The 10,619-nt window shown below is 37.3% G+C and overlaps 1 long non-coding RNA gene across 1 annotated transcript; it reads right to left on the minus strand.

Moving 5' to 3' along the window:
* Window positions 1-1,048: 1,048 nt before the first annotated feature.
* Window positions 1,049-9,355, minus strand: LOC113238540. The gene is made up of 3 exons (XR_003311107.1): window positions 9,329-9,355; window positions 6,011-6,109; window positions 1,049-1,065 (listed from the first exon to the last, which is right to left on the minus strand). It is a non-coding gene; the product is annotated as an uncharacterized LOC113238540 (long non-coding RNA).
* Window positions 9,356-10,619: the final 1,264 nt, after the last annotated feature.

The following is a 10,619-nucleotide window of genomic DNA, read 5'->3' on the forward strand; positions in this document are numbered from 1 at the left end:
ATTCTTAAATTTTTATTTTTAGGTACTATTAATACCTGCCTAACTTCAAATTGGAGTATTTGACCACGTGTTTCTGAGACAGTTTACATGCCGAAACTGAGTACCGTAATTGATTCAAAATTAATATTATTATTTAAAAGATTATAAATAAAAGATTATATTATTATTAATATAATTAAAAGAAAGAGGAATCCCTATGGAATGCCACTATTCCGTATTATAGCGTTTCCGTATTTAATATAATTTTATATTAATATAATTCCGTATTATAAGACAGAGTTACCAGCTTGCTAGCTTTCTGTCCTAGCTTGAAAAACTAGTTTTGTGTGTTCCGGGCATTACTCTATCCTAACTTCGGCACTGAACCTTACGTCAGTCAAACACACTGTTGGGTCACTAGCCGCATAATCTTTTTGTTGTTCACGCCTTGTCCACAAAGTCTGCGTCTCAATTATCTACACACCCCCTCTGCTGTTCTGTTTTTTGTTTTTTTTGTTGCTTTTTTTTAATTTTGTTTTTTGTTTCTTTTTTTTTTCAAAGTTCTGGGACCGTAATATTAGTTAATAAATATGGCTGTTTACAAAAATAACAGAAAATGACCAAAAAATAAAATTGGCGTAGTGTTAATTGGAGGTATCGAAATGTTAACGTTCTATTATTGCCTTTTTTTTATGGAAGCTCGATGCAAAAACTACTAACCACTGCTACAAAGTTATCTCTTTACCAGTCATCAGACATTTCAGGAGCCTCTTCAGCTGTCTTAGTGCATATTTTTGATATCCAGCTGAATTGTTCGCCATTTGGACACAGTCTCGTCGTTAATACATCACCATAATTATTATCTTCCTTTGAAATGAACGGCGTAAATGCTGCGTCGTATAGAATCAACAAAGCTTTAGTTTCGTTCAATTCGAGAGAGGGGTCAAAAGAAAAGTTCACTTGAGAGGTCCATTCGGTCGGTAATATCGATGTAACTGGCGAGGTGGCGTCGTCCGTAGCCGAGTTTACGATGGTGACGAGCAGGCCAATGATTCCGAACTTGATCTGAAGCGACATATTGGCAATCTGAAACATATTGACAAGTGAATGTATACTCAATTTACCAGGTTACAATTCTATGGTCGGCGGACATAATCACATAAGTAAGGAAAGAGATTCATTTTTTAATATATTTTCTGTGTTGTTTATAATACGACGTGACGAGAATGATAAATTTGAAAAATACGTCACTAGAATTTAAGATACAATAAAATTAATGAAGTGTTTTAGTCGTAGTATTCTGGGCGTTAGAATTAATTTAATATATTTTTTTTCAATTTTAATTTAAAAGTACACAGACAGAATGTAATCATCACATGGTTTCACATTTCACACACCTTCACATTTAGTAGCAGTAGAGCTTACGTCTCAGGGTGACGGGCGCAGTGGCAGTGCCCCTCAGATCTTTGCAATTTAAAGCTCTGAGTGGCACTGTAACTGTTATGGACAGGCGTGCAGCTTACCATCAGGCGCACGACTTGTTCGTCCCGTCACTTGATGTTATAAAAAAAACATGGTAACTGATACAGTTTGATAAATAGACTAGACCACATTCCAAAAACAGTGAACACAGCGTGATTAAATTTGTTAGTCTCAGTATTGAGTTAGTGTAAAATTACAATCTCCAAATCCAATACGAAGATAACAAAAAAGTGAAAAAGAAAAAAGAAATTAATAAATAAATTTACAAAGTGATTTGTTTATATAGTTAAAAAATAATAGTAATAACAATGTAACGGAACACAAAGTGGTCAAAAGCTAAAACTCTAGCGATACACGTAAAATTGCGTCTTGCGTGAATTAATTTCCGAATTAAAAATATCGAGATGAGCATTACCTTGCTTAAATTCATTATATACTAGACACATTTTCACTATAGGGCTTTAAAAAAGAGGTATTACTTTCGGCACCCTGAGACGTACTTTGGCATTAAGATTAATTTGGCTTAAAAGTTTGGGACAATCCACCATAGAGTGTATGATTTTATGTAAGGAAATGAGATCATTAAAATCTCCCTTTTTTCGAATAACGGCACTGTCAAGTACTCAACCCTACTGGCACACGATTGCAGACTTCGCAGTAAACCGAATCTACCACAAACTGATCTCAAAAATGATTTTTGAACTCGTTCAATATTTTGCAAGTGAACATTATAGGCTGGTGACCAAATCACAGAAATTATTCCAAAATTGACCTAACTAAACCTTAGTAGAGTCGGAATAAGGTTATTACATAAGACTTTTTAAGACCCTTCGAAGTATAAATGATAAAACCCAGCATCTGAAACCCTCTGTTAGTAACACAATTAAAATGTGTATGGAAATTCAATTACTTGCTTTTGTAATTTGTAAATAAATAATAAATAAATTAATACAAATGAACACAAATAAATAAATAAATATCCCTCTGCTCTGATCCCAATGTAAGTAGCTAAAGCACTTGTGTTACGGAAATAGGAAACAACGACGGTACCACAAACACTCAGACCATATCAGAATATAGAAAAGTTAGTTTTTCTAGATTGAACCGGGAGATCACGGAGATTGCGACGCTATGAAAACTGGTGTGCTAGCCATTCGACCACGGAGGTCAAACAAGTTAAAGTTCTACAAAACAAGTTAAACAGCTTTAATTTTTAAGTTTATTAACCAATAAGCTTGCTCCCCGTACTGTCAAAGGTATTAGAAAAAATACTATCCACACGCCTCAACAATTATCTTCATGAAGAAGACTTGGTCCCAAAACACCAATTTGAATTCAGAAAAAAACATTCATCTGTTGAACAGGTTCACAGAATATGTGAATATACCTATAAGAAATTCACTAGAACAAAAAGAATACTGCTCAGGTATATTGCTAGACGTACAACAAGCATTTGATAAAGTCTGGCACAGTGGGTTGTTGTTGCGGACACCAGCCCGTTACACCAAGTAAGTAAGTAAGTGGGTTGTTGTTCAAGCTAAAAAACTTATACCTTACAATATGTACCTACTATTAATTAAAATCATATTTAAAGATCGGATGTTCCACGTTAAGATTAACGATGCAACCTCCAAGTTCTATGATATAAAAGCAGGTATCCCCCAGAGTGGTGTTGGGGCCATTGCTCTACATGTTGTATACGGCTGATGTACCAGAATCTGTTAATATCTTGACTGCTACATTCGCATATGTCATAGCCATTCTAACATCAGATAGAGACCCAGAGACTGCTTCAAGAGTATTGCACCTTGATAAGATACATTCAATCAAAGGAGAATCAAAGCTAGCGCAGCAAACTCCAATTACATCACGTTTATATTGCGAAGAGAAGATTCCCCAACTGTAAAACTAGGTGAAGATGTGCTACCCCACAATACTGTTGTTAAATACTTGGGATTCTACCTCGACCGCAGACAAACCTGGAATATACACATACAAAAGAAGCGTGATCAGGTTAACAAGAAATTCAGATCATTGGAATGAAAATCCCGATTGTCTCTTGAGAACAAGTTAATTATCTACAAAACTGTCCTCAAACAGGTTTGGAATTATGGATTACAACTGTGGGGATCAGCAAGTATTGATAACTTGGAGATATTACAGAGGTTCCAAAATGGTGTGCTCAAAACTCTGATAAATGCTCCATGGTTCACAAAAATGGATGAGATTGATGATTATCTGCAAATCCCTACTGTCAAACAGGAGATAAGTAGCATGACAAAAACCTATAACCGCTCACGCGATACATGCAGCCGTAGACGCATACCACACCTAGAGGTGCCGGTGATGATTTTATACCGATTTATCGGATATCGAAGTTATAACAGGTAAAAGAACTAATATTAATTGCTATTTCGGTAACTACTCTAGCAAACCATAAAGTTTGTAATGCCTGGGTCTGTCATTTAAAAAAATAAACAACTTCAAAAATACGTCACGACAATCGTGTGTGTTATTGTTTGGGCTGGTGATTTCGGTGTTTATTTATTGAAAACATACCGTAAGTAGCGTTTTTTAAGTTTACCCAGAATATAAATGTTTATAAACTATACTTTAAGGGGTAATTTCATGGTAAACGTTAGAACCACTCAAACGGAATATTATCATATTTATCCAAGTACACCAAAAATTTCATTAGCGCTTTTTAAGTGCAGGATTTGCGGTGTATTACTCCATTGTATTTGAGATGTTTTTGTTGGTAGTACGGAGGGTATTTATTTAGCAATGCAGAATAATAATTTTTATTTATAAAAAAATGTATTTAAACTGAATGCTTTTCTAATTTGCGAAACCAAATAGCCGCCATTTTGCGGTAGGAGGAGCGCATCGCATGAGCGGATAAGGACGGAATCTCACGACATAAAAACAGGCTTGCACAAGCTTTGAACGAATCACTAAGTAACAGACTATTGAAGAGGCGCCACATGTGTGACTAAAGGAAGGAGAAATTGGAAAGATGAAGGCAGCCTAACACAGGGCGGGCGAGCCTACCACGCCAAATAGAATCATAACAAAACAGCTCCTCATGGTCCATGGACCGATCGCACGTCGCAAGAGACTTCATAAAAAAAAGTTTATTGAATGTCACTATGTTTTACTACCATGGTATTTGGTAAAAAAATCTTTAATAATCTCAGTACAGAGTATTATCGCCTATTTTGCCACCCTTAGAGGTGGACTATTTTCTTCAACAATCAAAATCGTTAACGCGTAACATACATACAAAAAAAACAAAGTCCAGTTGGGAACCTCCTTCTTTTTTTGAAGTCGGTTAAAAACCAAAAACAAAAATGTGGTTCGTTCCGTGGCTTAATTGGCAAAGCATCTGGCACGGATTGTCTAAGGGTGCCAGTTCGAGTCCAGCCAGATCGAATGAAGTTTTGTAAGTGTGCGATCTTTGTTATTAATCATTTATAAATAACAACATTATCCTGTTTTTGTTGTTTGGCTGTTCGGGGTTGTGCACCGGAGTGAATTCCATTGCTCTGATGCTCATCGTACAGGGAAATAAATAAAATAGTTTCAGTCTATTATTATTAATTATTTATTTTTTATACAAACTTATGCTTTACTTATTTCGTAGTAGTACGCTCTAAGCGTCTATTCCCAAAAGTAAAATCCGATATACGTAGCTGCGTACGGCCTTCGTTTTAATAATTTCTTACTATGAAACGCGTTAGGTGCCCGATTGTGGAACGATAGCGGAATGAAACGCGTGATTTATATGGGTGTCCGACATCGGACGTTGATAAACCTACTACGAAAAGACAGGATTTTGACACGTGTATCGGACATCATAACCTCAACACGTCATACGAAATAAGAAGCAACGATCATCGCTTTAGCTTCGTATCGGACCCGGAAGTAACGACGAGTCGAAGATCGTGATTTGACACAAGCAATTGTGGCTAACGAACAGCGGACGGCTCACGGATCGTTTTGATTTCGTATGCAGCTGCGGTTGTATATTTTGAGAGTAGACCTTTAGGTAACTTCTTGCGAATGAGTTCGTCCAGAGTAGTACTGCTACCCATTTATATATAAGTACCCATTCCCATTATGTCGTAACGTTTTATTTATCGTTGGACGACTGTCGCGTCTAGCCCGTTCCCATATCACGACTATTTCGACTCACCCGTAGAACAATGATCTATGTGCAAGACTACTTGTTCTCAGGACATAGTACATTTCGTTCGTTCTTCTTCGCTGTGAATGTCAAATAGACCGTTGTTCGATTTTGTATTTTCGAAACGAAATGACATATATAAATTCTCATTAGTTTGAATAACGAAATTATTCTCGTAGCATACTTAGGGTCGTATTCAAGAACTCTACTCAATGCTCTATTCAGGATTTGAGTATGGATTTTGATTGAATTTGATCAGAATTTGAGACTCGAAATCATACTCAAGTCCCTGACATTACAGTCGTATTTCCAGTGCTTGAAATCAATAAAATCTATTTAATAAACACTTGCACACCAACCTACCTGTTATTGTGACATTCCAGCCAAGTTGTACTTGCCGTGGTCAAGCGCTGTCAGATGACGCGATGTTTTATCCTCGTTTGTAATATTGTTACAATGCAACTGGAAAATTTAAAAACAAGGTCAAAGTCAAATTAAAAAAGAAATTTATTCCATAGGTAAAATAAATTTGCTCTTCAAAACATCATTTTTAAGCTACTGCTCGTTCACTGTGCTGACTTCTCTGAGAAGAACGTGTAAAAAACTCTAGGGGTTGCTCTTTACAAATAAACTTAAATACCGTGGAATACACTTTCATTCATATATTTCGCCTTAACTGTTTTTTATTTATATGGCGTATATTTGTCATTATAGGATCTTTATATAGTCGATAAGATTCGAAAAATAAATAAACGCGATTCAAGGGGTCCACTCTTGTTCTTGATCTGACATCCATCCTAAACTATTATTGTCAAATATCATATACTTTACTAATCATTGAAAGAGCCCAGCGAGTTGTCCTAAAGGTTTCTACCTACCGCCCTTTCCGTTACCCCACTGACCTTCTGTACAAGTCATGTAAAGTATTAACTGTAAGGCAATTATTTATTAAGTCCACAGTCCTCAAACAGCACGTATTGCTCCCATATATTACTGAAAACACTAATAAAAGACGAAAATATATTGTCTGCCCCAAAATTATATCATCAAAACATATTTTTATTTCAAGATTTTTTGTGTTTCTTGGACCATTTTTGTACAATAAATTAAACGCCAAATATTCCATTTATAATTTCTGTTGCTTTAAGGTAAAGAAAATTCTCCAAGACGCTCTTCAAAATATGTCCTATGAGGATACAGAGAATTTATTTATTATCGTAAAATAAATGTTGTCTTGTTTAAGTGTAAATTTTTTTTGATTGGCAATTTATTGTTTAATTGTTTAATTTTATTTCATAAGATTCTCCTAAAAAGTATTTATAATATTAATTAGTATCCACGTTTATATTTAGTAGTACTTTTTACCTGAAATACAGGAATTTCCTAGTTCAGGTACATGTGTTATTTTTACATTAAATCGCATAAGTAGTCTTTAGTTTTCTCTGTACATTATGTTACTGAATAAACAATTTTATTTTATTTATTTATTTATTCAATCAATCAGCCTATTGCAGTCCACTGCTGGACATAAGCCTCCCCAATTGTACGCCATAGCGCCCGATAACCCGTTTTCCGCATCCAACCACTACCCGCGACCCTCTTCAGATCGTCGGTCTATCTTACAGGGGGACGTCCTACGTTACGCGTGCCGAGACCTGGAGAGAGAGGCAATCAAAATCAAGCTGGTGGTCGCCACTCGTGAACCCATTGTCAAATAAAAATTGTCATATAAGTAATACTCAACAAAATTAAAAGAATGTCAAGTATTCATTCGCTTCATTCGCATCATGCCTCTTTTAATTTGGTCGAATATTCTTTATCTGGACACTCACAGAACCTATGTTCCACAAAGCAGAAGCGTTCAAAATGTGGGTGTATAGAAGAATGTTGAGAGTATCGAGGAGAGACAAAGTCACGAACGAAAAGGTGCTGCAACGTGTGTCGGTAGAAAACGAGACGTGTTAAAATATTATGAAAAGAACGAAACTGGAGCATCTGGGTCATATACTGAGAAACCCAAAGCACATTATCATAAAAAAAGAGAGCGCAGGGCTCTGGCTGTCCGCTGTAATATGCTTGTTCGGAGATTCGCACGCTGCTCTAACGAAGTCAAGATAACGCTATTCAAAGCTTTCTGCCAATCCTTCTACACGTGCAGCGTCTGGGTCTCATATGCGCAGCGGTCAGCCGGCGTACTGCGCGTACAATATAATAACACGTTCAGGATGCTGCTGGGTTTGCCACGTTCTGTAGCGCTTCAGGTATGTTCGCGGATGGTTTCCACGTGATTTTAAGCGTACTGCGTCGCTGCTGAGCCGCCTGCGTAGATCATCTAACAGCATTCTGAACGTTTCTACTGACCGGTGGGACTCTCCGCTGCTACACCAGTGGATGTGCTTGCATGCGGACAAGCGCATAGGTGAATAGTGGTAGCGGTTGAGAGACATGACTCTTATACAACAAATTTTCAATAATATGTGTTTTTTATATCATTTAATTTTTGTGACTCTTGTACTATAATATGCTGTAATATTGGCGAAACAAATTATTTTGAATTTGAAAATACGGGGAAAGAAAAGTGTAGAAAGAAGGAGAATATTCTGGCTCTGAAATTTGCACCAGGAGCACCCGATCATTATTAAAAACTGCAGTGTCCAAGGTCCAGATTGCCATTATAATCGCCGACCTTCATTAGATGATGGTATCTACATGAAGACGAAGAAGATTATTTATTTAACTGTAATTATCACTTCCTCTCCTTTCCATCAGCGGACCACCGGTGCAGGATTGCGTTGCCACAGTTGGACGGTCAGTTCAATACCGTCCCACACTAAAAAGTTTGGCAATTCGTTTTTATGCCGAACCATCAAATTGTGGAACCTCCCCTCTATAACATCGGGTCCTTCAAACGTAGTGTGAAGAAGCATTTGGCCAGACCGGCAAAATGATAGTGACGGAGTGAAGATATTTGTGTTTTCCATCCGTTACCCCCATCTCTGGACTGTATTCGCACTTTCCATCAGGCGCGGTGCAGTCATTTTGCCGAGTCACAATAAAAAAAAAATTTTCGACAGTTGTCGGACGGAGAACGCCGATCCGAAAAGTTCAATGTTCATCATGCCCTTGTCCCTCAGGAGGGGTAGGCAGAGACCACGGAACACCACCTTACTCTATCCTGATATAACTTTCTAGCCTCACATATATCAACTACATACGCTTTTCATACAATTTCTTTTATTCTTGTTTCTTCGGCTCCCAGCCTTTTTGAGGACATCACTGATCTGCAGCTTGATTTTGATTGCCTCGCCCGATCGGAAACGGTGTCTTTTCCGAGTCGAGGCGCATAATTGCGATTCACAACTGGCCGATCGGAAACTTTGACATTTCTAATCGAAACAATAGTTGATTTAACTCACAAATGAGAACGATATAGTAGGAATCAGGTTCATCTTCTCGCTCAGAAACCCGTCTGATTACGAGACTGCCCGAACGGAACGATTCCAATTTGAATCAGGACGCTGCGCTGGTCAGTGTGTCTTTCTGGGACGTCTTATTAAAACCATTTGATGCACATTCACATCATAAATCTGTTTGGTAATTCTTCTTACACCCATCCGCTCTACATGCTCAATGCTCATAACTAAGTTATAACGTGTAACTTAATAAATAAAACCTACGTACCTGCATCGACGACAACAAGTTCACAACTAAAATGCCCTAGGAGGAAATCCATCGCGTAATTCAAATTCTTAGATTTGTCAAGGAAAACTAAACAAAGAATTTATTCTTTTACAAATACGATACATTAACAACCTTATTACTGGAGTAAGATGGGTGGTATTGGGTTCGTAATATGTGTACGAAGTATATAGTTTCTGACGTCATTACGTCATGAGATTATCAAAGGTAACGTCTACATTTTTAATTTAAATAGAAAATAAATTTAATAACACTGTAACATTCATATTACTGCTTGGCGGCATAAATAGGTAGGGTGGCAGTACTTACCCTGGACGGAGTCTTTCACAAGGAGCTTTACTGCTACTGGCTTCTAGAAAAACAATTGTATGACATTAAAGAAATCAAATGCCATATCACATTCACTTTTCACAATTATATGGACGTCGGGTCCGCGCTAAAAAGTGTCCGAACTTATAGGGCGTTAAAATCGTATACAGAGCGTCATTCACGCTTTAGTCTTCGTTTGTTCGACTGGCAGCGAAGCAAGCAAAATTAGACAGTACTGCGATGACATTGCAATTTAAATTCAACGTTTTAGCTTTTTCATATTCCTTTACATGTCACTACGTTTAAATAGGTTGACTTGGGACATTTCTTTCGTGGTTTTTGTATTAGACCCGTCGTCCATTTATTTGTAAGTCAATACTCTGACTGTTCGTTTTTCAAGTTACATAAGTTTCTAAATTACATAAGTTAAGTAAATAATCTCAGTAGGCAATACGCTCAGATTTGTAATCTGAGGCAATACGTTACTTCAATTTTTTTTTTGTAATATAAATAAGTGACAGGACGAAACAGTCGTATGTCTGGTGGTAAACGACACCCCTACCCCTAACAGTTGAAATACCACTCTGAGCTTCAAATCGCAAAGATCTTAAGGGCGCTGCCACTGCGCCCGTCACCCTGAGACATAAGTTGACAAGTCCCATGAGCGTGTAATCTCACTAGCACCCCTAGGCTTGAAACCCGGGACTCAGTGCTAATATTACTGCTTGGCGACAGAAATAGGTATGGTGGCAGTACTACCCTAGACGAGCTTTTTCACAAGGAGCTCTGCTGCTACAGAATCTGAATTTCAAATGACGTATTCATTTCAAGTTTACAAAGGAATAAAATACGTGAAGTAAAAACAAGTAATATTGTTTGTGCAGTGTTAGTGTTTGTTTGTGTATATGTGTTTTCAAGTGTGTGTGTGTGTGTGTGTGTGTGTGTGTGTGTGTGTGTGTGTGTG

This window comes from Hyposmocoma kahamanoa, unplaced genomic scaffold (assembly GCF_003589595.1).
Source record: "Hyposmocoma kahamanoa isolate Upper Pololo Valley unplaced genomic scaffold, ASM358959v1 96636, whole genome shotgun sequence".
Lineage (NCBI taxonomy): Eukaryota > Metazoa > Arthropoda > Insecta > Lepidoptera > Cosmopterigidae > Hyposmocoma > Hyposmocoma kahamanoa.